This window comes from Oncorhynchus mykiss, chromosome 11, assembly GCF_057628025.1.
Source record: "Oncorhynchus mykiss isolate SJ-2025 chromosome 11, ASM5762802v1, whole genome shotgun sequence".
Lineage (NCBI taxonomy): Eukaryota > Metazoa > Chordata > Actinopteri > Salmoniformes > Salmonidae > Oncorhynchus > Oncorhynchus mykiss.
The window spans coordinates 29,413,695-29,439,123 of NC_143032.1; the positions used below are offsets into that span (position 1 = coordinate 29,413,695).

The following is a 25,429-nucleotide window of genomic DNA, read 5'->3' on the forward strand; positions in this document are numbered from 1 at the left end:
TCAGTGTTGCTTCCTAAGTGGACAGGTTGATTTCACAGAAGTGTGATTGACTTGGAGTTACATTGCATTGTTTATGTGTTCCCTTTATTTTTTTGAGCAGTGTACTTTGCTAATGCAACTTATTTCTATGAAATGGTAAAATGGTCGATTCATTACTTTTCTATTTTAGTAGACATTATTTTTCAAAGATACTTACAGTAGTGCTTACATCTTCATACTGGTTCCCCATGGGAATCAAACCCATAACCCTGGCATTGGAAGTGCCATGTGCTACCAACTGAGCCACGTCATCACATCTCGTCATCACAAACCAGTTGATGTCTCAATGTACTCAATTACTGTATTATGCATTGTTTTTCTTCATGGTGATGGAAAGTCTACAAGTACAAACCTAGATGACCAGCCTATGTACAATACAGTAATGTACATTTACATCCAATCACATTTTATTGGTTCCATACATGTGTTTAGCAGATGTTAGTGCGGGTGTAGCAAAATGCTTGTGTTTCTAGCTCCTACTGTGCAGTAATATCTAACAATTTCACAATACACACAAATCTAAAGTAAATGAATTAAATTAAGACTATACACTGCAATAAATACTGAATATAATGTGTACTATTTAATTAGATGTGGATGTCTTGTGTCTTAGCCAATAACTTTGCACCTTTAGATGTAAATGTTTGAGGACAGGGTTTTGTTCTTTCTGGATCCCATTAGAATGACAATCGCAGAGAAAAGGACAGGGCAACAACTCTTACAATTGCAACTATTGAATCCTGCAAGATACTGTTCTTAATTAAACAAGTACATTTTTTGCAAAAGTGGAGATGCTGAAATGTCATTATCTGGTCAAGGCCCAGTTCACTACTCTGTGAAGAAACAATTTGTCCTGCACAACCACCTGCAACAATGTCATAAACATGCATTACCACCTCCATCAGAATCGATGTACAATCTTCCATTTTCCTTTTTGATATAGTCCTTACTTGCCAATAATGAAAGGATTTTATGAATCAGAATGTTATTTATAAGGATCATATTTTAATATAAATTATTATTATGTCTACAATAAAGAAAGAAAGAGTGAAAGCAAGCATTAATGTACAGTCAGGCAGGTTTGTCTGTAGTGTTTTTTTCTTTTTTTGTGACCACATTTGTATTAATTTAGTAATTTTTTTGGGGGGGGGGTTACAGGTACAATATACAAGGAAAATATGCACAAAGAAGTGATCCTCCACACCCAACCTCCCATACCGTTCCCCCAAACCCATATCAATGAATAAACATGCACCTGTGGAATGGTCGTTAAGACACTAACAGCTTACAGACGGTATGCAATTCTGAAAACTTAGGACACTAAGGACACTAACTTAGGACACTAAAAAGGACTTTCTACTGACTCTGAAAAACAAAGTGAATGTGTGAATGTGCCTTAGGCATGCTGCAAGGAGGAATGAGGACAGCAGATGTGGCCAGGGCAATACATTTCAATGTCCGTACTGTGAGACGCCTAAGACAGAACTACAGGGAGACAGGACGGGCAGCTGACCGTCCTCACAGTGGCAGACCACGTGCAACAACACCTGCACAGGATCGGTACATACGAACATCACACCTGCGGGACAGGTACAGGATGGCAACAACAACTGCTAAAGTTACACCAGGAACGCACAATCCCTCCATCAGTGCTCAGACTGTCCGCAATAGGCTGAGAGAGGCTGGACTGAGGGCTTGTAGGCCTGTTGTAAGGCATGTCCTCACCAGACATCACAGGCAACAATGTCGCCTATGGGCTCAAACCCACCGTCGCTGTACCAGACAGGACTGGTAAAAAGTGCTCTTCACTGAGAAGTCACATTATTTTCTCACCAGAGGTGATGGTCGGATTCGCGTTTCTAGTCGATGGAATGAGCGTTACACCAAGGCCTGTACTCTGGAGTGGGATCGATTTGGAGGTGGAGGGTCCGTCATGGTCTGGAGCGGTGTGTCACTGCATCATCGGACTGAGCTTGTTGTCATTGCAGGCAATTTCAATGCTATGCGGGACAGGGAAGACATCCTCCTCCCTCATGTGGTACCCAGTATGGCAGGTGGCCTGACAAGGCCACCAGCCATACTGCTCGTTCTGTGCATGATTTCCTGCAGAACAGGAATATCAGTGTTCTGTCATGGCGACGAGCCCGAATCTCAATCCCTTTGAGCACGCCTGTGACCTGTTGGATCGGAGGGTGAGGGCTAGGGCCATACCCCCCAGAAATGTCCAGGAACTTGCAGGTGCCTTGGTGGAAGAGTGGGGTAACATCTCACAGCAAGAACTGGCAAATCTGGTGCAGTCCATGAGGAGGAGATGACCTGCAGTATTTAATGCAGCTGGTGGCCACACCGGATATTGACTGTTACTTTTGATTTTGACCCCCCCTTTGTTCAGGGTACATTATTCCATTCCCTGTGAGTCACATGTCTGTGGAACTTGTTCAGTTTATGTCTCAGTTGTTGAATCTTATGTTCATACAAATATTTACACATGTTAAAGTTTGCTGAAAATAAACGTTGGCAGAGAGAGGATGTTTCTTTCTTGCTGAGTTTATTCATTTTGACAATAGATATTCTGCCTATTAAAGCAACAGGGATGTTAGTCCATGTACTGGGGTCAGATTTGAGCATTCTGTAAAAGTTTCTGGCAGTGGTTTAATCTGAAGAGGGATATATATCCACTCTCAAATATTTTAAGTGGGAAATGATTGGGAGTCCATAAGTAGAGGTGGAGTCATCTATCAGCGTTTTCATAGGCAGTAGGGCTGATTTGGATAGATTAATTTTATAAATTGAGGTGAAGCTGAGTTTATCTATGATCGTCAATGCGTTTGGGAGAGATTGATATACATTTTCTGGATATAGTCAAATATTGTCTGCGTGTAATGAGATGAAGTGATCAGTAGATTATAGAGAAATTGGTGTTATTTCCTTCGATTGATGAATTGCCAGGGATAGGGGTTCCATGGATAATAAAAATAGCGAAGGAGGAATCTGATCGCCTCGTGTGCTGCTCTCGTGATTCTGACCGGAGCAGAGCAGATATTGCAGGTTTTAACTATGGCCGCATATAGCATTTTAATCATATTAATGAATTGGAGCCTATTCCCATATGTTCCAAGACAGACCAGAGATAAGTGACCATTTGGCTATCAAAAACTTTTTCTGCATCAAGAGGATAAACAGCCCAAGAGCTGTTGTTTCTGATGAAGCATTTAAGATACTGTTTATATAATAGAGTTAAGTTTTTTTAACAAACCTGCTTTGGTCCATGTGGACCAATTTGTTAAGTACGTCTCGAAATGGGATGACAACATTTTGAAAAAAAGTTTAATATCTGTGTTTATCAAAGATAGGGGGAAATAGTGAGAACTCTGGGTGGCATCCTTACCTTTTTTTTTTATAAAAGTAAAATTAGTGCTGTATTCATATAAATTAACCTTTGAATGGCTGTGTTAATAATTTCAAGCAATAGTGGATCTAATTTATTCCAAAATGTTCAAAAGATTTCAGGGGGAATATCATCCAATCTAGGTGATTTGCCTTTATTCATGCTATCCCATGTCCTTTTGAGTTTATTGAGAGAGATTTGGGCTCCCAGCGAGTCTGTAATGTATTTTGACTGATATGATGACCGTGCATTTCTGCCTGTCAGTGACTATATTTCCCATTAGGTTTCCCAGTTCTCTATTCCACTTGATTTAATTCAATATGCATCTGACCTCAGGGAAGAATACTTGGTCCTTGAGGAGAATGCTGTCTGATGAAGTGTGGGTTTGGCACACAAATGGCACCTTTCCTATATAGTTTACTACTTTTGACAAGGTTTCTGGTTGTCAAAGTAGTCCACTATATAGGAAATAGGGTGCAGGGGGACGCAGATCTTGTCTTTACGCTCTCTACACAATCACAGAAATGGATCCATAGAAAATAAAGCTGCACGCACTAATGCATGCTTGCATGCACACACACACAGTTCTCAGAAAAACAAACAAAGTACTTACAGTACTTAAGTACTTAATTTTGACAGTTTGTTGCAAAAGTGATCATTATAGCTCTTACCAGTCAAAAGTTTGGACACACCTACTCATTCCTAGGTTTTTCTTTATTTTTATTGTTTTCTATGTAGAATAATAGTGAAGACACCAAAACTATGAAATAAAAAGAAAACAAAAAAGTGTTAAACAAATCAAAATATATTTTATATTTGAGATTCTTCAAAGTAGCCACCCTTTGCCTTGATGTCAGCTTTGCACACCCTTTGCCTTGATGTCAGCTTTGCACACTCTTGGCATTCTCTCAACCAGCTTCATGAGGTAGTCACCTGGAATGCATTTCAATTCACAGGTGTGCCTTGTTAGAAAATGTATTTTTTGAATTTCTTTCTTTCTTAATTAATGTGTTTGAGCCAGTCAGTTGTGTTGTGACGTATGGTATGGTGGTATACAGAAGATAGCCCTAATTAGTAAAAGACTAAGTCCACATTATGCCAAGAAAAAATCAAAGAAGGAAAGAGAAAAGACAGTCCATCATTACTTTAAGACATAAAGGTCAGTCAATCCGGAACATTTCAAGAACTTTCAAAGTTTCTTCAAGTGCAGTCGCAAACAAACATCAAGCGCTATGATGAAACTGGCTCTCATGAGGACCGCCACAGGAAATTAAGACCCAGAGTTACCTCTGCTGCAGAGGATATGTTCATTAGAGTTACCAGCCTCAGAAATTGCAGCTCAAATAAATGCTTCACAGAGTTCAGGTAACAGACACATCTCAACATCAACTGTTCAGAGGAGACTGCGGGAATCAGGACTTCATGGTCAAATTGCTGGAAAGAAAACACTACTAAAGGACACCAATAATAAGAAGAGACTTGCTTGGGCCAAGAAACATGAGCAATGGACATTAGACCGGTGGAAATCTGTCCTTTGGTCATGAGTCAAATTTGGTCATGAGTCAAATTTGTGATTTTTGGTTTCAACCGCTGTGTCTTTGTGAAACACAGACTAGGTGAACGGATGATCTCCGCATGTGTGGTTCCCACCATGAAGCATGGAGGAGCAGGTGTGAAGGTGTTGGGGTGCTTTGTTGGTGACACGGTCAGTGATTTATTTAGAATTCAAGGCACACTTAACCAGCATGGCTAACACAGCATTCTGCAGCGATATGCCATCCCATCTGGTTTGTGCTCAGTGGGACTCATTTGTTTTTCAACAGAACAATGACCCAACACATCTCCAGGCTGTGTAAGGGCTATTTGACCAAGAGGGAGAGTGATGGAGTGCTGCATCAGATGACCTGGCCTCCACAATCACCCAACCTCCACCCAATTGAGATAGTTTGGGATGAGTTGGACTGCAGAGTGAAGGAAAGGTAGCCAACAAGTGCTCAGCATATGTGGGAACTCCTTTAAGACAGTTGCAAAAGCATTCCAGGTGAAGCTGGTTGAGAGAATGCCAAGAGTGTGCAAAGCTGTCATCAGGGCAAAGGGTGGCTATTTTGAAGAATCTAAACCATATTTTAATTTGTTTAACACTTTTTTGGTTACTAGATGATTCCGTATGTGTTATTTCATAGTTTTGATATCTTCACTATTATTCTACAATGTAGAAAATAGTAAAAATAAAGAAAAATCCTGGAATGAGTAGGCGTGTTCAAACATGTCATATGTTTGATATCGTGTCATTTATTCCATTCCAGCCATTATAATGAGCCTGTTCTCCTTTAGCTCCTTCCACCAGCCTCCTCTGCTTCACACCCTTTGAAGATGAATGGTCTTGGCAGAAAAGGCTATGAAGTCCTCCCAAGTAGCAGACTCCCAGTGGTCTAAGGCACTGCATCGCAGTGTTAGCTGTCCCACTAGAGATCCTGGTTCGAGTCCAGGCTCTGTCACAGCCGGGCGCGACAGGGAGACCCATGGGGCGGCGCATAATCGGCCCAGCGTCGTCCGGTTTAGGGGAGGGTTGGCTGGCAGGGATGTTCCTGTTCCATTGTGCACTAGTGACTCCTGTGGCGGGCTGTGCGTAATACATGCTGACATGGTCGCCAGGTGTACAGTGTTTTCTCCGACATATTGGTGTGGCTGGCTTCTGGGTTAAGCTGGCGTTGTGTCAAGAAGCAGTGCGGCTTAGCTGGGTTGTGTTTCGGAGGACGCACGGCTCTTGACCTTCGCCTCTCCCAAGCCCGTGCGGGAGTTGCAGCGATGGGACAAGATTGTAACTACCAATTGTATATGATGAAATTGGGGAGAAAAAGGGGTAAAAAAAATAGGGCTATGACAGCAAGTCATCATAGTATCATGGAGAAATGAACCAAAAAATACTACCATACAGTGTTTCCAAAGAGATGATTGATTTAGCCACGTTGTCTTATTCGAGGAGTGGTGCAGTTCAGCCCTGTTTGGCATGGACACAACACAATTCCCTTCAAATTGTTGGTGTACTATACCCATTCATCCTTTATGAATCAAAGGAGTTCATGAGTCACAGCCTGACTTTCTTTCGTCTTTGCCGATAAATAAATAACTACATGAGGATGAATGAATAATGCTACCTATATCTTAAAGTCAAACTTAACAGCCGTAAAGTTGATTTCTCAGTTCAACGTAGTAGCTGTATATTGGAGTACACACATCCCCTTTACATGATGGTAGTTGTAAATTGCTAATATATTTCAGGTAATGCATATTCGGGTTATCGGTATCTTGCCTTTTTTTAAATGTCCTTAGTCATCTCACTTTCTCCTCTTGTAAAAATAACTAAACTTCTAGATAATAATACTTGTCTTTTTTATTCGTACCCTATCTGGGTATGATCACACATGTCAATCAGTGGAGTAGTGGAGGGTACACACACTTAAACGCTTTGAACACATAAAATATTGAAAATATAGGAAGTGTTACTTCATTTGCCACAAACTATCAGCTTTTACCCACCTTATTTTTTACCACTACATCACTGATCACTGTTTTTATTTATACATCTCTACATACAGAATGTGTCATGTGTCAATGTTTATTGTGTAGCCTGTAGTTCTTAGCTTAGTGTACATACCACATTTGTGTAAACTCTGCTTCTACATATGTGGTCTGTATAACCTGTTTAATGTCTGTATATTATGTTTATTGTGGCAGCACCATTTCACAAATTCCTGAACAGGCAAATGTATTTAGCAAATTTAGGTGATTCTGATTCCGATTCTAAGTATGCATTTTAACCGGTTGACTGATCTTAATCGCATGTATGCTGTAAAGCACTGATTCTGAATCATTACGATAATTTAAGGCATTGATATATCTTTGTCTGTTTTACAACGTTCTATAGCCAATCACCAATCACTCAGCCCTTTGATGTTTGACACAATCACATGGCGGCAAAATGCCACATTAATCCAAAGAGGAGAGCCATTTACAAATCCTGCGTTGAATAAATAACTACTGTGTTCTCTGCAACAACAAAACTAAATGTGAACAGATCGTTCTTATGCATTTATGTGGTTTTATAATTGAGAATTATTTTGCCGCTATGACAACCTGCTATGTAAAATTTGCTATGCAATTGTTACAGAACACTCCTCTATCCCCTTTACAACCCTATCAAACGAGAGCTACATTAAATTAAGTGACTTGCAAAATTGAATAAACCGAGACTGCACATTTGGCCACTTAAAACCACAGGTTCCCCTGGCCTGTTTGTATTTGCCAGGCATTACTTCTAAATAGGGCTTCTAAAATTAGCTTTATTGTGTGCAATTTCGATTAGTTTGCAAAACTATGCTTAATCACTCATTTCTACTCCAAGACAGCTATTGGCTCAGCATTTTTGCTTAGGGTATGTCCCTAGCATCTAGACTAGAGGAACAAAATATAGCATCCCAAATGACACCCTATTCCCTATATAGTGCACTACTTTTGACTAGAGCCCCATGGGCCCTGGTCAAAAGTAGTGCACTACATAGGAAAAGGGTGCCATTTGAGCCTAACGTTTCCACAACACAGAAATACAGTGTAGCACACCAATTTCCCCTTTGATCTATTCATGAGACTCAGAGTCAGTTTCACACGGTTAAGGATCATCAACTGTCTTTGTGTTTTGTTGGCCTTGCAATTCCTGTACAAGCAGGAAGAAAATTGGTTACACATTTAGTCATTTTCTGCATCCCTGAGAACCGAAACTCAATGGGATTCGGGTTATTTTACACACAACGGAACAGTTATCTACACCAAACGAACAACATCACACACTTTATCACATCCTACAATGCTTTCACCTCCAAGGTCTTGCCATTGTTTGCTAATTCATTAAATCAATGCTCACACGTCAATGATTCAGTCTTCATTCACACGCACCTACAGTATGCAGGGTGGATTTGTTTGCATGGAAAGAAAGTGCTCAGTTTTGGTTGTCAGACCATGTCACACTCATACTGTGAGACATGACCCCTCCAACTTAACCACACACAGACACAGACAAACAGACAGACAGACAGACAGACAGACAGACAGACAGACAGACAGACAGACAGACAGACAGACAGACAGACAGACAGACAGACAGACAGACAGACAGACAGACAGACAGACACTCACTCACTCACTCACTCACTCACTCACTCACTCACTCACTCACTCACTCACACACACACCATCCCTTTTATCCAAACTATGTGAACAGAGCAGAGACCAGACAAAATAAATCAGCTTTGTGCCCTGTAGGCTACACTTGTGGCGTGCACAAACAGTCCCCATCTGTGTGCTTGTCATTTATTAGACAGCTCACCTTGTTGTTTGGCACCGTAGACCCTCCTCACATAGATCAATGGAGGCGTCTGCCCTTGGTCTCCCACTGGTCAGTCCTCTTCCATCTCCTATGCTCTGTAAGAGAAAATAACAGAGAATAGCATTTGGTTTGGTTTTGACATTTGAAACCATCTATAATGCAGTAGAGTACCACCGTGAGACACATTGCCACAACACAACCCGTTCCACAACAACCAGGTAGAAGCTTAAAACACGAGGATCAATGCACTCCACATATTGTTTTTAAAATGCTTCATTATGATGGAATGTTTAGTAGAACAAAATAATCCAAACTTGTTTTGACAAGTTGTCAGCGATTACAATAATGGAAGCTAGAAGCTACCTACAGGTTTTCAGATGCAGCACAAGTCTTCCGTTTTCAAAACATATGGAGGTAAAAGCAGTACACTGCCACAGTTGATTATTTGTGACAACATCAATTTGCATCTCATTATATTTATGAAACAGACATCTGGCAGAATTAGAAGTCATTCAAACTTTCCATTTCTCAGCCCACACATATTTACATCGCTCGGGTTAAATGATTTCCTCACAAATACTCTCCTCTAAAGTAACCTGATTAAATTAAAACTGATCAAACATACTCCTTATGGATGCTGTACAAGGAAGCCAATTCCATCTTCTATAGCTCAAACAGTGTAAATTAGCACTCCTTTATCTGACTGCATTATTCTACTGTACAGTCTATTTAGGGTTAAATATAGGAATGGGAAATCTAAAAATATTGCTCAGGACATATTCTGGTAAAAGCAACCTTGCAGTAAGTTCATTGATTTTGTGAATTTTACAATTTGACACTTCACTGTACAAAATCCAATGTAAAATGTACAATCCTTTTACTGTACATGTATGAATCATGCAGCCAAAGACATAAAGGTCCAATGCAACCATTTATATCTCCAAATACCGTGATTGTTTTGAATGGAAATGGTCTACAAGCAAAGAGCAATTTCCCAAGCAACTCATCTACTGGAAAAAATGGCAGAGGTTTGGAACTATTTTTGGTCTATTTACTAATTGAAACCAGGCAGGGCAAAACTCCACGTAACCAAAACAACCTGATATTGAAGGCGATATTTTTAAACAGCTCTTACCCTAAAAAAGACTATCGTAATTTCCACAATTTCACAGTATTATTCCAACTTCGTAATGTTCATATATACTATATAGAACACAGGAGAATCACATTTTTTACTGCTCCGTGCCTTTAAACACACACTTGCATACAAATACCCTTATGAGTTACTTTTAACATACTACATAAATGTGTTTAATTTAAAACTTTGCTTTGTAGAATAACTGTCCTCTAACTGCCCTCCCACTGGCAGTCACTTCATTGGCCGGTGAACACCCAAATAAACGTCTCTCTCTTCTGTGTTTTCAACTTGGGTAAAAATCAAGATGAATATTTGGCAGTGGATATTATACAGAAGTAACAGATGGGAAACTGGAGATTTATTTTCATGGTGGAGGAGGTGGAGTACGAGTGGTGGTGGTGGCTGCCTGGAAGCTATGTGACTATGATTTCAAAGGAGTGGCATTAATCTGTCTCCTGTCTCTTTTTGGGCCAAAGAACAAGTTCAAGGTGGAAGAAAAACAAGACAAAAGTCACAGCAGAGAGATTGACAGGCCGGTAAGGGGGCACTGATACCTGCCTCCAAAGAGAAGGGACAAAACAAGCTTAGGGAGGAGAGGGTAAAGAAAAGGTGTGGATTCAAAGTTGAAAAATTCAACAACATACCTCACAGTATATGTAAGGATAAGTTAGAGGAATGGGTTGAATAGTAACAAAACTATACAACAGACTGACCAAAACTGGTCAATCCCTGGTCTAAAAAGGCTGTGATTTAAAATGAACAAAACATAAAATAAGTCTATTAATGATACTATAAATTACTTGACAGCAATCTGTGTTTCTAACCTTTAACGAGTCTAATTCCCTTTAATTGACTGGTTTGTGTAATAATCAGGCTCCAGATGATGAAAGGCAGGTGAGTTCCTTTCATGTTTCTTTCATGAACTGATGGTCTAGTTAGGCAGAGAGAGAAGTCACAGACACCTATAAGGGCACAAGGCGAGACCCAGATGCAGCCGGGGGGAGGCAGAGGGTTTAAGTCTCTGATATGTATTAGAATCCAAGGAGTAGGCAAGAGAATGGTCATGGACAGGCAAAAGATCAAAACCAGGTCAGAGTCCAGGGGGTCAGAGTGGCAGGCAGGCTCAAGGTCAGGGCAGGCAGACTGGTCATCATCCGGGCATTCGACTTGTAAGCAACAAAATATACAGTATTAGCACACAGTGTATGTGAAACTAAACAAAATTCTATATTTTCAGATATCAGAGATTTTTATGGTCTGTACAAGTGGCAGAAGACACACAAAGTACCATGTTGGTTTTAACTGAAGTGAGATGCATTTGAAGTATATACGAAATGTATAAACAACTATTTAATTCTTCCTCTGGATATCAACAATGAAGCATTTGAAACAGTGTTGTGGCATATCTACAATATTCGGTTAGGAATGACTCTATCCGCAGCCAGTTAGAAAGATATCTGAGGAGTACGGAGAAGAGGAGGGCGTAGTGTGCCTTGTCACTTTCACTTAGCTTTGCCTCCTCTCTCCCTCCACAATGTTTTGAGACACCTGAGTGAGACATTCAAATTCCTCGTGTATCATTTGGCAGAACCTTGAGGTCTGCATTGACAATGATGGATGCAGCTGTCAGGCAGACTGACGTTCGGGTCTTAACAACATTACATACAAAATGTTTTCGCTGCTATTCAAGGCTAATGCTGCACACCAGTGAGATGAGGAAACTGGCAGTGCCAAGAGGCTCTTGCAGTGGCAAGACACTGTACCTGCATCACACACTGTGCATCCCAAATGGCACCATATTCCATATTTAATAAACCAGGGCCCAAAATGCAGTTTTGATTCAATAGGTGCTATGGTCTCAGTTTTGGTCTCCTCTTATACAATATGTTATTGGATTGTGTTATGGGTACATGTTCATGAGTTCAGGTATGACATATCATTGAACACTATGGACGAGTAGACAGAGATCTGATTCTCCCATTTTGCATTATCCTGCGTGTGAGGGAAGACACACTCTGTAAAGCAGTGGGTAGAAGTTGAACTTGCTCACTACTAAATTTCATTAAACAAGACAAGTTCATGAGCCGGGGAAGAGGGATCTGTTTTAAAGGGCCCGGAGTCAGACCGTTGCTGGCTCTGCCGCTCGCTAAAAGGCTGTTAACCTTGTTGTTGATCCTGACAGACAGTGTGCCTGCGAGCCGCGTGTGTTTCAAGTTTTATTGTCACGTGCACAAGTTCAGTGAAATGCCTTTCTTCCAGGCTGTCATGCCCTGACCCTAGAGAGCCTTTTTATTCTCTATTTTGGTTAGGTCAGGGTGTGACTAGGGTGGGTACTCTAGTTTGTATATTTCTAGGTTGGCCTGATATGGTTCCCAATCAGAGGCAGCTGTCTTTATTGTCTCTGATTGGGGATCATATTTAGGCAGCCTTTTTTCCCACCTGTTGTTTGTGGGATCTTGTTTTTGTGTAGTGCCTGTTAACACTGCCTTTACTTCACGGTTCGTTTATTCTGTATTGTTTTTTAGTGAGTCTCATTTATTAAAAACATGTGGAGATCTACGGACGCTGTGCCTTGGTCCAATCATTCTAACAACGATCGTGACACAGGCTCTTTCCCAACAATGCAGTAATCCATATTAGATCTATCAAATAAAGTAGAACAAAAAACCCATGAGATATAGAAATAAAAAGGAACACAAGAAAGTAAGTAAGCTATATACAGGGTCAGTGCCAGGGTCAGTGCCGATACCATATGTACAATGTGCAGGGATACTGGAGTAGTAGGGTAGATACAGTGTGTATAGGGGTAAGGTTACTAGGCTTCAGGATATGATAAACAGTGTAGCAGCAGCATATGTGGTGATTGTATGTGAGTGTGTGTGCCTGTGTGTAGAGTCAGAATGAATGTGTGTCTGTGCGTGTGTTTGTGTGTTGGAGTGTGAGTGTGCATAAAGTTCATACCAATAAAATAAAAGGGTCAATGCAGATAGTCTGTGCAGCCATTTTGTTAGCTATTTAGCAGTCTTATGACTTGGGAATAGAAGCTGTTCAGGAGCCTGTTTGTGTAATACGTGGTGCTCCGGTACGGCATGACATGCGGAAACAGAGAGAAAGGTCTATGGCTTGGGTGGCTGAGGTCTTTAACAATTGTCCAGGCCTTCCTTTCACACCGCCTGATATACAGGTTCTGGATGGCAGCGAGTGCGGCTGGGCTGTCCACATGTCCCTCTGTAGCACCATGTGATGCACTTGCGGTGCACTTGCCATAGCATGCAGTGATGCAGCCAGTCAATATGCTCTCAATGATGCAGCTGTAGATCTTTTCTAGGATTTGAGGGCCCATACCAAATCTTTTCAACCTCCTGAGCAGGAAGAGGAGCTGTGTCGACCCGCTCCACTACAGCCCCGTAGATATGTGTATGTCTGTGTGTGTGTGCGCATGTGTGTGTTACATGAGTTGTCTTGCCCACTCTGCCCCGCCACTGTACTGTAGCACTGAACTGACTTGCTGCTGGTTAGCCAAGATAGGGCAGTAAGAAATGGGTCCCTGCTGTGCGTGCGTAATGGCATCGGTATGACACTTTATTACAATGCTATTAATTAATGTTCTATTGCTCTGTTATGATCAGTGTCTCCATGTCCCCTAGGGGCACATGGGTCCATAATCTAGTTTGTGTCCCAAATGGCACCCTATTCTCTATTTAGTGCACTACTGGGCCCTGGTCAAAAGTAATGCACTATATTAGGAAAAGCGTGCCATTTGGGACACAGTTCTAGACTACAGTATGATAGCCAGCCACATGCTGCTGCTTCTGATGTAAGAGGTCTGGTCTGGCTCTGCACTGGGCTACTAATGCAGGTGGTTACATGGGGTTGTGTGTTAGGTCATTCGTGTAACATGGCATAATGGCATTGAAGGCTGTGTCAGGTCTGCTTTGGGAGAACACAACACACGGTAGGCAGGCAGCAGATACTTATCTGCTTATAGCAGCAACCAAAAGCAGTTAACACTTAAAGGGCATTATCATTATTAAAATGTAGATATGGAGAAAAAAACCTGGTGATTAATTAAGACTGGGCTGTTTTAAGAAATGCCACCCTATTTCCTATTTGGTTTTTCTGATCAAATTCCTATGGGCCCTGCTCAAAAGTTGTGCACTATAAAGGGAATAGCATGCCATTTGACACAGACACAGGGACTGAGAGACTCCCACACCACACCATACATTACCAACCCTCTCTTTCTGTATGGTTAATTTCTTTGGAAAATGTACTATTTGAATGCTCCTATTACTGCTGGGTCATGTAAGTGGGATTAATAACCATATTACTCACATAGGACATGCATAAAGTGATGGCCTGACCTCCTCTTAACCTGTACTTTACAATGAGAATGGAAAATGTCTGTTCATTGAATATAGGTGGCTCCATTATAACCACTTGAGTTTACTTTGAGCATTTTCTAAAGGGTATGCAGGCTATGTGTCACGCCCTGGCCATAGAAAGGTTTTTACTCTCTATTTTGGTTAGGCAAGGGTGTGACTAGGGTGGGCATTCTATGTTCCTTTTTCTATGTTTTTGTATTTCTTGTTTTTGGCCGGGTATGGTTCTCAATCAGTGACAGCTGTCTATTGTTGTCTCTGATTGAGAAACATACTTAGCTAGCTCTTGCCCACATGGGTTTTGTGGGTAGTTGTTTTCTGTTGAGTGTTTGTATCTGCACCAGACAGATCTGTTTCGTTCACTTTGTTGTTTTTTTGTATTTTCAGTGTTATAATCCTATTAAACAATATGAACACGTACCACGCTGCACCTTGGTCCTCACCTTCTTCCATCAACGGCCGTTACACTATGGTTGTTATTAAAAACTGTCAGGCGTTTTCAACCAAGAATTCAATGGATTCTATTATTTGATCATTGCAGTATTTTCCATGGTATCTGTCTGTGTATAATATGCTATGTGAACAGAATGTACCAGCCTCAAATAGAATATGTACTCTGTTCAACTTTCCTAGACAGAATTGCGCCCAAGGCCAAAATAATGTTGTGATTTGGCCGTTGAATCAACTACAGGTGTATAAACTAGAACCCTTAAAGTAATGATGAGTAAGTGATGATATTCCTAAGTAACATCCTGGCATTTGAAAATGTTTCTTCCCTGCCTCGTCTCTAATATTCCACTTTTCTTTTCCCCTTCCTCTTCTACCTTTTTGTTTATGGCTACCTCTGCTACTTTCTTCTCTCCTTTGGCAGTGGCTATCTTTTATCCATGAGACGGGCTGTCACTTACCATATCCATCTTCTCCTTCTCTCCTCCCCATAGCTCTTTCAACTCAGTGCCATTCTTTTCCGTCACTGTAATCTCGCTTTTTGGCTCCACCACTTTGTTTTGACCTCCAGCAGTGCGTGTGTGTGTTTGGTGGGTGCGTGTGTCTGGGTGTGTTCCTTCCTGCAGTTGGTTCAAGGCAGGGGATGAGGGAGGACAGAAAATAATTACATTAGCTGTCTCCCCTTCACCCCCTCCTACTCCTCCTACTCGTCCTCTTCCTCTGCTTGCCAACGCTGGGGATCATTGCCATATCAATATTTTAGGCTGACATTGACATTGGGGCATGGCTCGGAGCAGGAAAGCAAAACAGGGAATATCAAAAGATTACTCTAGGAAAAATCGTAACTCATCAAAGGGTTCAGTCACTGACTTTAAACGGTGAAACAGAGAGAAAGAAAGTTGCAGCTCAGAAAGGGATGATATGTTCCAGTTTGTTTGCCAGCTGCCAGTTGAAAGTGTTGATATTGCTAGAAAGAGAGCATCAGCCAAGGACATCTTAAGTATACTATAACTAAAAAAAGATTAAGGAGCATTTGATAGTTACACAGATCAAAGCTTTATGTTTGGTCTGTAACGTTAAAGCATTCACACACAAGACAATTTGTGTTATCACTGGTAGGTTCTGACTAACAGTGTAAACTCACGGGCAACTGGGAAAAGCTCAAACCAAGTTTATTCACCCACTGAGTCAAACAGCTGCAAAGACAAAGACATGTTTACACAAGCACATATATACAGTATATACCCTCCGACTAGGAGTCACCTTATTGCACATCTTGACAGCCAACACATCTCTGCAGCTCGTCAGGAACTTAATTAGTTCCTCTCACTGGTGTAGACATGACATATACTGTACACACTACATCCGCCTCCTGTTAGAACTTTTGTGGGCATGTAAGTATACGTGTGTGTGTGTGTGTCATACGACTGTTACTTTTCACTTGATCTGACCTGACCTCGGGCCGAATTCCTCACTCCTCCCTAGTCCATGGCTGTCCTACCTTATCAGTGACTGAAAGAGTGTTGCCCTTACCCTCTGTCCATAGGATCCATGAGATTTAACAATGACATGTTTGACCGAATTTAAACTTCCTGTCTCCCCTCATTGTCTCACTCAGTAACTTTCCATACTCCTAGTTCATATCCACCCACCATTGACCCCAACTCTGTGAAGCATTTATTTGGGCTGCAATTTCTGAGGTGCGGTTATCTCTAATGAACTTATCCTCTGCAGCAGAGATAACTCTGGGTCTTCCTTTCCTGTGGCGGTCCTCATCAGAGTCAGTTTCATCATAGCACTTGATGGTTTTTGCAACTGCACTTGAAGAAACTTTCAAAGTTCTTGAAATGTTCCGGATTGACTGACCTTCATGTCTTAAAGTAATGATGGACTGTTGTTTCGCTTTGCATATTTGAGATGTTCTTGCCATAATATGAACTTGGTCTTTTACCAAATAGGGCTATCTTCTGTATACCAACCCTACCTTGTCACAACACAACTGATTGGCTTAAACGCATTTAGAAGGAAAGATATTCCACAAATTAACTTTTAACAAGACACACCTGTGAATTGAAATACATTCCATGTGCCTACCTCATGAAGCTGGTTAAGAGAATGCCAATAGTGTGCATAGCTGTCATCAAGGCAAAGGTTGGCTACTTTGAAGAATCTCAAATATAAAATACATTTCGTTTTTTTTTAACACTTTTTAGTTTACTACATGATTCCATATGTGTTATTTCATAGTTGTGTTGTCTTCACTATTAGTCTACAATGTAGAAAATAGTAAAAATATAGAAAAACCCTTGAATGAGTAGGTGTTTCCAAACTTCTGACTGGTACTGTATATTCATTATACATGTAAAGTAATCAATAAGTTCTAGTATGGTAACATGAATATGTTCATTTCAAGCTAGAAGCCAACATCACTTTACCCAAATTCACCAATCAGATCTCTTGGCTAGAACTAGCAGCTTTTTTAATGTGGTATGACAATAGGACTCTGGTTGGAATAGTTGCAAGGTTTTGTTTTATTTTTGGGGGATAATATCTTTATTGTGTCATGTGCTCCACTATGTCAGTCTCTAAGGGCAGCTAGATTTCGCAGCGCCTTATGCAAGTTGTCAGTTCACATTTCTAATCGTCAAAATTTATCACCGTCCATAAACGCCATGAATATTATTTTCTTGTCACACAACCAACATTTCATTCTTTGTAATATTTGTTTAGTCATTTACTGCCTTAAACTTCCAAATCACAGAGAGTTAGACATTGAATAACAATGTCATATTCCTTGCCGGGGGATATGGGAAAGATTGAATTTGAAAACAAGCGGACTATACAATACACACAGCATTTACAACCCATTTTCCCCCTGAGGTTCTAGTATTCTTTAACATACTGAGGATGTAATGCTGTAATGTAAATTCATTCAGAAGACTTTCACTGTGCATCGCGAGACAGGAGTAAAAAACTGCACGGATAAACGCTGGTGTCGGAGTCTACAGTAAGACTTCCCATTGCTTGCCGGTGGGAGATAGAGAGACTGACAAAGTGACTCTCACTCATCATATGCTGAGCTTCAATATCCCCCAGTCCCAAATGGGTTAATTTAGCAAACACAGGGATGTTTAATACAGTTTGCTAGCTCATTTCACTGCTAGCCTCTCTTGTCTTCTTTCATGTGTGTGCTGTGAAGAAGAAGAGATCTCTATTTAGTCTGATTTCCCTGCAGCATCATATACTGTACACACTATATCCATAATACATGTAATTGATGGATGCTATCATGTTGTTATGAAGATATGCTTGCGTTGGCATCAGTCAAGAAAACATATGTAGGTCTATATTACTGGCATGGTACTGTAAAAGGTCTGCTGGTTACTGTGGGCCTGTCCCAAATGGCACAGTATTCCCTATTTAGTGCACTGTTTTTGACCAGGCTGTGTTCAAAAGTAAGCCTGGTCAAAAGTAGTACACTGTATAAAGAAAAGTGTGATATTTGGGATGTACCCTGTATGATGTCTAAAGGAGAATTATTCATAAGGATAGAGAAGAATAAATAATCAGCCATTACTCTTTGATTTAATGTTACCTCCGCTACACCACAAATACATTAAACTGTCTTCAACCATACACAATGTCCATGCCCTTATTCTTGGTCTTTATCTCTATCACTAAATATGTTTTCATTAACTTGGCATTGAAATACAATGAATGCATGTCACATCATTCAATTATTTAAACAAAATCACATTCCTTAGTTGGGGGTAAACGTATCCCTTATCTACAAATCCACACAAAAGGAATGTCCGTTGCACTTTGAGTGAGGACTGTGGATATTAAAGGTGCAATGCAGCCATTTTCAATATCAAACATTTCTGGCTAACAATTAAGTATCTTATTGTGATTGTTTTCAATTAAAATGGTAAAATAAATAAACAAAATAGCTTCTTAGCAAAGAGCAATTTCTCAAGCAAGAATTTAGCTAAAAGTCTGGAAATGGTCTGACTGGGAGGCGAAAACTGAAAACTAGCTGTTATTGGCAGAGAGGTTTGTAATTCTCTTTCTTATAGGACTATTATCAAATTTACCGCCTGGTGATGTGGTCAGGCTGGCCAAAACTCAACCCCACCAAAATAGGCTGAAAATTCTCCAGAGTGGCGCTGCGGTCTAAGGCACTGCATCGCAGTGCTAGAGGCATCACTACAGACTGTGGTTTGATCCCGGGCTGTATCACAACTGGCCGTGATCAGGAGTCTCATAAGGCGGCGCACAATTGGCCCAGCGTCGTCTGGGTTAGGGAAGGGTTTGGACACGGTAAGCCATCATTGTAAATAAGAATGTGTTCTTAACTGACTTGCCTAGTTAAATAAAGGTTAAATAAATTAAACAATAAAACAATTCAGGCAGTCTTTTTAAACGGCTTTTACTCTAAAAGGGCATTATCATCATGTTCACAATTTCACAGTATTGCTCCAACCTCATTGTGGAAATATACAGTATATTAAACACTGGAAAATCTCATTTTTGACTGCACTGGGCCAATTCAGTTTAATATTTTGTCCATGGACTCTGTTCACATGAGCATTTGTTGTTTGGTACAGTGTAGGAAACACTGGAGGTCACGAGAGTGAACTCTGCTTCCCCAATGGCAATCCAGATTGTCTATTAGTGGGACAAGTTCCCGAAATGGTGAAAATTGATTCCATTGTAGCAACCCACATGAAAAAATACTATGGCAGAAATACTATAGTATTCACTGTAGTGTTTTTGTGGACCATTCTGTAGTATTCACTGTAGCATTTACTATAGTATACTCTAGTATTTACAGTTACAGTATAAAGTATAAATACTGTAGTAAAAGAAAATAGTAGAAAATAGAAAATAGTAGTACAGTATATACTATTGTAATTAATGTAGTGTTTTAGTGTACTGTGGTATTTACCAAGGTTATTATAGTAAACTAAAACTACATTTAAAAAAATAATGGAAACACTTTTCTTAAACTTAAAATAATTTAACAAACCAGTTTGAAAAACTAAAGCTATACTGAAACTATTCTTTTTTGAATGCAAAGTGAACTAAAATAAAAACCAGCATGAATTATGTTTTCTAAATTAATGGGGTTTTCAAGCATTTGGGGGAATTTCAAGCTAATGAATCTGGACGGGTAAATGCGGTCAGGAGATGAATGTTTAAAAAGTCCTAGTTTGTGCATCATCATCACTAGCTATCCCTAGCTCACAGGGGGGGGGGGGAATGGCTAGGTACGTAGCTAACTTGATTCTTCCTAAATAATACTAAAGGTAAAAAGCATTGGATTGGAGTTTCCTTCCACCATATTTGTTTTGCACCAGTCTCGGTTATATTCCTTTTAAATCCAAGTCACATTGAAATGGACTATAATTTAAACATGACTGTCACGCCCTGACCTTAGAGAGCCTCTTTATTCTCTATTTGGTTAGGTCAGGGTGTGACTCTGGTGGGCAAATCTATGTTTCTATTTCTTTGTTGGCCTAATATGGTTCCCAATCAGAGGCAGCTGTTTATCGTTGTCTCTGATTGGGGATCATACTTAGCAGAACTTTGCGTTCGTTTATCTTTTGTTTTTTTGGTGTTCATCAAAATAAAGAAAGATGTACGCTTACCAAGCTGCACCTTGGTCTCATTCCAACAACGGATGTAACAATAACCATATATCTCAAGAGCCTAAAGCCATAAAACCATTTGTTCTCATTTCAACAATTGACCACAGCGGGGCCAACATGCACAACTGTCCTGACACACTTTATCTAACCGTTAATAATCACTCCGTGCAATATGGTTTTGGACTTTCATCACCCCAAAATGATTTTACAAATACAAAAAAATGCACTTACTGTGCACCGTTTTAACACAGATTCCCACAGAGGTGTTTTGCGTTTCGCTTCCTGAGCTAATGGAAACTTGGGAGGGAAGAGAAAAAAAAAACTTGTCTCAAAGCTGTATTCCACACAAAAAACTCAGAAATCTGTGATACATTTGAGATTTACATGATTATCAAAATGTCACTCCAAGGAAAGCCTACATGAAACACAGCCCTTAATTTAAGTGTTTCTAAAATCGCCCGTGGGAAAAAGGAATGGTGAAAAAACGATTGCAACCATATTATCAACACACAAGGCGAGAACCAAATGCAGACACAGGAGGCAGATGGTTGGAATCTTACAATGTTTATTAATCCAAAGGGGTAGGCAAGTGAATGGTCATGGACAGGCAAAAAGGTCAAAAAAAGGTCAGAGTCCAGGAGGTACAGAGTGGCAGACAGGCTCGTGTTCAAGGCAGGCAGAATGGTCAGGCAGGCGGGTACAAAGTCCAGAAACAGGCAAGGGTCAAAACCAGGAGGACTAGAAAAAGGAGAATGCAAAAAAAAAGCAGGAGAACGGCAAAACCACTGGCTGACTTGGAAACATACAAGACCAACTGGCACAGAGAGACAAGAAACACAGGGATAAATACACTGGGGAAAATAAGCGACACCTGAAGGGGGTGGAGACAACCACAAGGACAGGTGAAACAGATCAGGGCGTGACACTTATTCCTGTTTGACCGCTAGGTTTTATGGCTATTATGACACCTCCACTGTGGGGCTCTATGTAGCATGGGAGTCATGGGAAGTGCTAACCTAAGCTATGACCTTACCCATCACCTTATGTATTATTAATACCCCCCAGTTGCAAGAAGTAACATCCCACTGGCTCCTTATCCTCCCCTGCATGCTTCCTGTCCCTAACACTAAAAGTGAAACTAAATCATATAAAAACTAAATATACATATTTTTATACAACTTTAACAAAAACAACTAGCAAAACAGGTCTGAAAACTAACTGAAACTAAACTGAATTCAAAATAAAAATCCCAAAATGAATAGATATAAAAACTAATATCAAAACAACTATAATAACCTTGGTATTTACCGTAATATTTTTGCAGACTGTACTATACTAAAGTGTTTATTGAGTGCTTTTGCAGACTGTATTTACAGCAGTATTTACTGTAGTAATTTGATTTGATTTAGTGTTTACTATATTGTCATGCCCTGACCTTAGTTATCTTTGTTTTCTTTATTATTCTGGTTAGGTCAGGGTGTGACGAGGGTGGTTTGTGTTGTTTTTGTATTTTCTAGGGGTTTTGTATGTCTACGGGTTGTTGTATATCAAGGTGTTTATATGTCTATTGTTGCCTAGATTGGTTCCCAATCAGAGGCAGCTGTTTATCGTTGTCTCTGATTGGGGACCATATTTAGGTAGCCATATTCCTTGGGTATTGTGTGGGTTATTGTCTATGTGTAGTTCCATTTCAGTACTCGTGTTATAGCGTCACGGTTTGTTAGTGTGTTTCGTGTTCTTCGTTTATTAAAGAAGAATGTATTCAGATCAAGCTACGCCTTGGTCTCCTCGTTATGACGAACGTGACATATATTGTATATTCATTTTATTATCTTTGACATTGAAGTGGAAGCTTCTTCCTTGAGGAAATCTACTAGAGAAATACTAAAAGAGCAAATATTCCAAAACATGTAATGTAGGCATGGAAGGAGGTCTGAATGAACAGTTCAGAGCTTCTGCTCTTTTCAAATATCCTGTAGGAAACACAATATATGATCTTTCCTTGGCATGTAGGTTTCTCACTTATGAGTGTCACAAATTGCGATATGGGGGAGAGGAATGGGCGGGGTATATGCAAATGAAATACTGTAGTATTTACTTAGTTAACAAAGTATTGGGTCTTTGTGGACTGTAATGTTTTTGGGTCCATTAATGTAGTATTTAGTACTGTGTTTTTTCCCCTGATAACACTGTAGTATACTGTACATTATAATATTCTATAACATTCTATAGTTGGTACTGCACATGATCAAAGGATACTACAGTTTGTAGTATACTATTCTACAGCAGAATACTGTACTATTCTATATTATATTATATACTATTCTATACTATACTATTCTATATCAACAACAACACATAAGAGGAGGCTGTAGCCACACTCTGCATCCCAAATGACACCCTATTCCCTATAGTGTGCACTACCAGGGGGTTCTGGCCAAAAGTAGTGCACTATGTAAAGAATAGGGTGTTATTTGGGATGCAGTCAGTGGCTTAAGCCTCCTTTTCTTATATCAGGCAGTGGGCTCAATGAGGTGGTCACAAAGATCACCGTGCAAGGCTTGACCACTTCACTCTCTACAAACAACCTCTGCTGTTCATTTACTAAAAATTCCTATAAATATAATTTATTTGTCCACAGAAAAGACCGATGTGAGTCTGATTTTCAAGACCTTCAACTGCACCACATCTGCCAGAACAGATCCACCATCTGCCTTCCACAATTTGACAAACCTGGGAAAAAATACGAACACACACGCATGCAGGCACACATGCATATGCACACACATAACTGCAATGCAAACCACACAAGTTTATGTGAAGGGTGCATTTAATATGTACCATACCTGCCATGAGTCTCTCTTGGACCACACCTGACCCACAAATTAAAACGTCACTTTAAATCTATCCAGCAGACCGCAGATTTGTGGGTGCCAGTTTATATCCACAGCTAACCAGGTTTAGCAGACACAGCTTCCACTATACTGTAGCCCTGAGGCCTGGACATTGACAGTCGTCGTGGGTAGCCAGCCATGTCTGCGTCAGGATTTAAAGATCACTCAAAGTTCAGCCCTTGTTTGTACCCACCCAGAGTCTATGGGTCTCCACAGAGCTTTACAGATTTACTGTGTGTTTTCCTACAAACTGCAACCGCTCTTGTCGATGTCTCACGAGGGCACAACGCAAATCCCACAGATGTTTTCCCTCATTTCCATTAGGAACGTGAATAATGTGATGCCTTGGAATGGTTCATTTTGAAAAGCAGCTGAACAAACAATAACACAAATAATATCCTTATCCTTAATCTTTCTTAGAAGCGTATAGGACATTATTGGATTTTCAAAGTTGGGTCTTTAATGATATTTTCAAAGTGACTAAATAGTGAATAGTGTCATGACTGCATGAATGCAAACCATATCACCATGTTTGAGTGGTTAGCATGTCATTTTGCTTCAAGGGACCTGTCCCACCTTTTGATTTATTGAGCGCTTGGGGCTAGGGTTCTATCTGAAAAAGATGATTCTAAGATAATTGGCTTTAAAATTCCAAACCCTCATTGGTCTGAATGGTGTCAGCTATTTGTTTTAGCCTGCATTCTTTTGAACTTAACAACATGAATTGAGAGTACTATATAGGTAGAGAAGATTGAACAGAACAAGGCTATGTCAACAACTCAATTTTGAGCAAAAAAATAAATAAATGCAGCTAGAACCTAGTCTAGTTATGTCAAGGGACTTGGGATCTCAGAGGGCATTGCTATGTATGAGGAACTATTATAAGCAGTACAATCTCTACATTTTGCCCACAAGCCATACAGGTGATTATTTTTTTTTACGCATACAGCATTGTGATAAAGAGCACTAAAACACTAATAACAGATTATGAATATTAAATGAGAAATGCACATGAGCGATACAGGTGATTTTCTTAAAGTCATAGTGCATTATGATAAAGAGCACAAATAACAAATTATGAATATTGATACAAGGTGTGTTGGTTAAAGAACAGATGTCTTATTTTGTCTATGTTCCACTATATTGGACATATTTTCTTCCTCAGTTGTGTGGAGGCATATCTCAGGGGGATCATTAAATAATTATATATTTTCATTTCAAGTTTATGACATCCATCTACCAAAGTAGTCACTACTTGGCTCCTATAAGACTAGAGGAGCATATGTACAGAATATATAAAAATGTAAATATGCTGACCAAAAATATAAAGGCAACATGTAAAGTGTTGGTCTCATGTTTCAGGACCTGAAATAAAAGATCCCAGAAATGTTCTATATGCAAAAAAAGCTTATTTATTTCAAATGTATTTACATCCCTGTTAGTGAGCATTTCCCCTTTGCCAAGATAATTCAGTTACCTGACAGGTGTGCCATATCAAGAAGCTGAATAAACAGCATGATCATTACAGAGGTGCAAATTGTGCTGGGGACAATAAAAGGACACTCTAAAATGTGCAGTTTTGTCACGCAACACAATGCCACAGATGTCTCAAGTTTTGAAGGAGTGTGCAATTGGCATGCTGACTGCACAATTGTCCACCAGAGCTGTTGCCAGATCATTTAATGTTAATTTCTCCACCATAAGCTGCCTCCAGCATCGTTTTAGAGAATTTGGCAGTACTTCCAACCGGCCTCACAACCGCAGACCACGTCTAACTACGCTAGCCCAGGACCTTCACATCCGGCTTCTTCACCTGTGGGATCGTCTGAGACCAGCCACCAAGACAGCTGATGAAACTGAGGAGTATTTCTGTCTGTAATAGAGCCCTAGGCCTGACACCCCGGTGGGTGGGCCTGGCTCCCAAGTGAATGGGTCTATGCCCTGCCAGGGTCACCCATGGATGCTCCCCTGCCCAGTCATGTGAAATTAATAAATTTGGGCCTAATGTATTTATTTCAATTAACTGATTTCTTCATAGGAACTATAATTCAGTAAGATCAATGAAATTGTTGCATGTTGCGTTTATAATTTGTGCAGTGTACATAGA

General features: G+C 40.2%; 1 protein-coding gene and 1 long non-coding RNA gene across 2 annotated transcripts in view; both read right to left on the minus strand.

Annotated features, from left to right (window-relative positions):
* LOC110535563 (cadherin-18) overlaps positions 1-25,429 on the minus strand; it is a 504,366-nt gene that overhangs the window by 310,928 nt on the left and 168,009 nt on the right. The window lies entirely within an intron of this gene.
* Positions 8,810-25,429, minus strand: part of LOC149979541 (uncharacterized) — a 66,924-nt gene continuing 50,304 nt past the window's right edge. The window contains exon 2 of the long non-coding RNA XR_016484443.1: positions 8,810-8,905. This is a non-coding gene — a long non-coding RNA (uncharacterized LOC149979541). The remainder of the gene's footprint in view (positions 8,906-25,429) is intronic.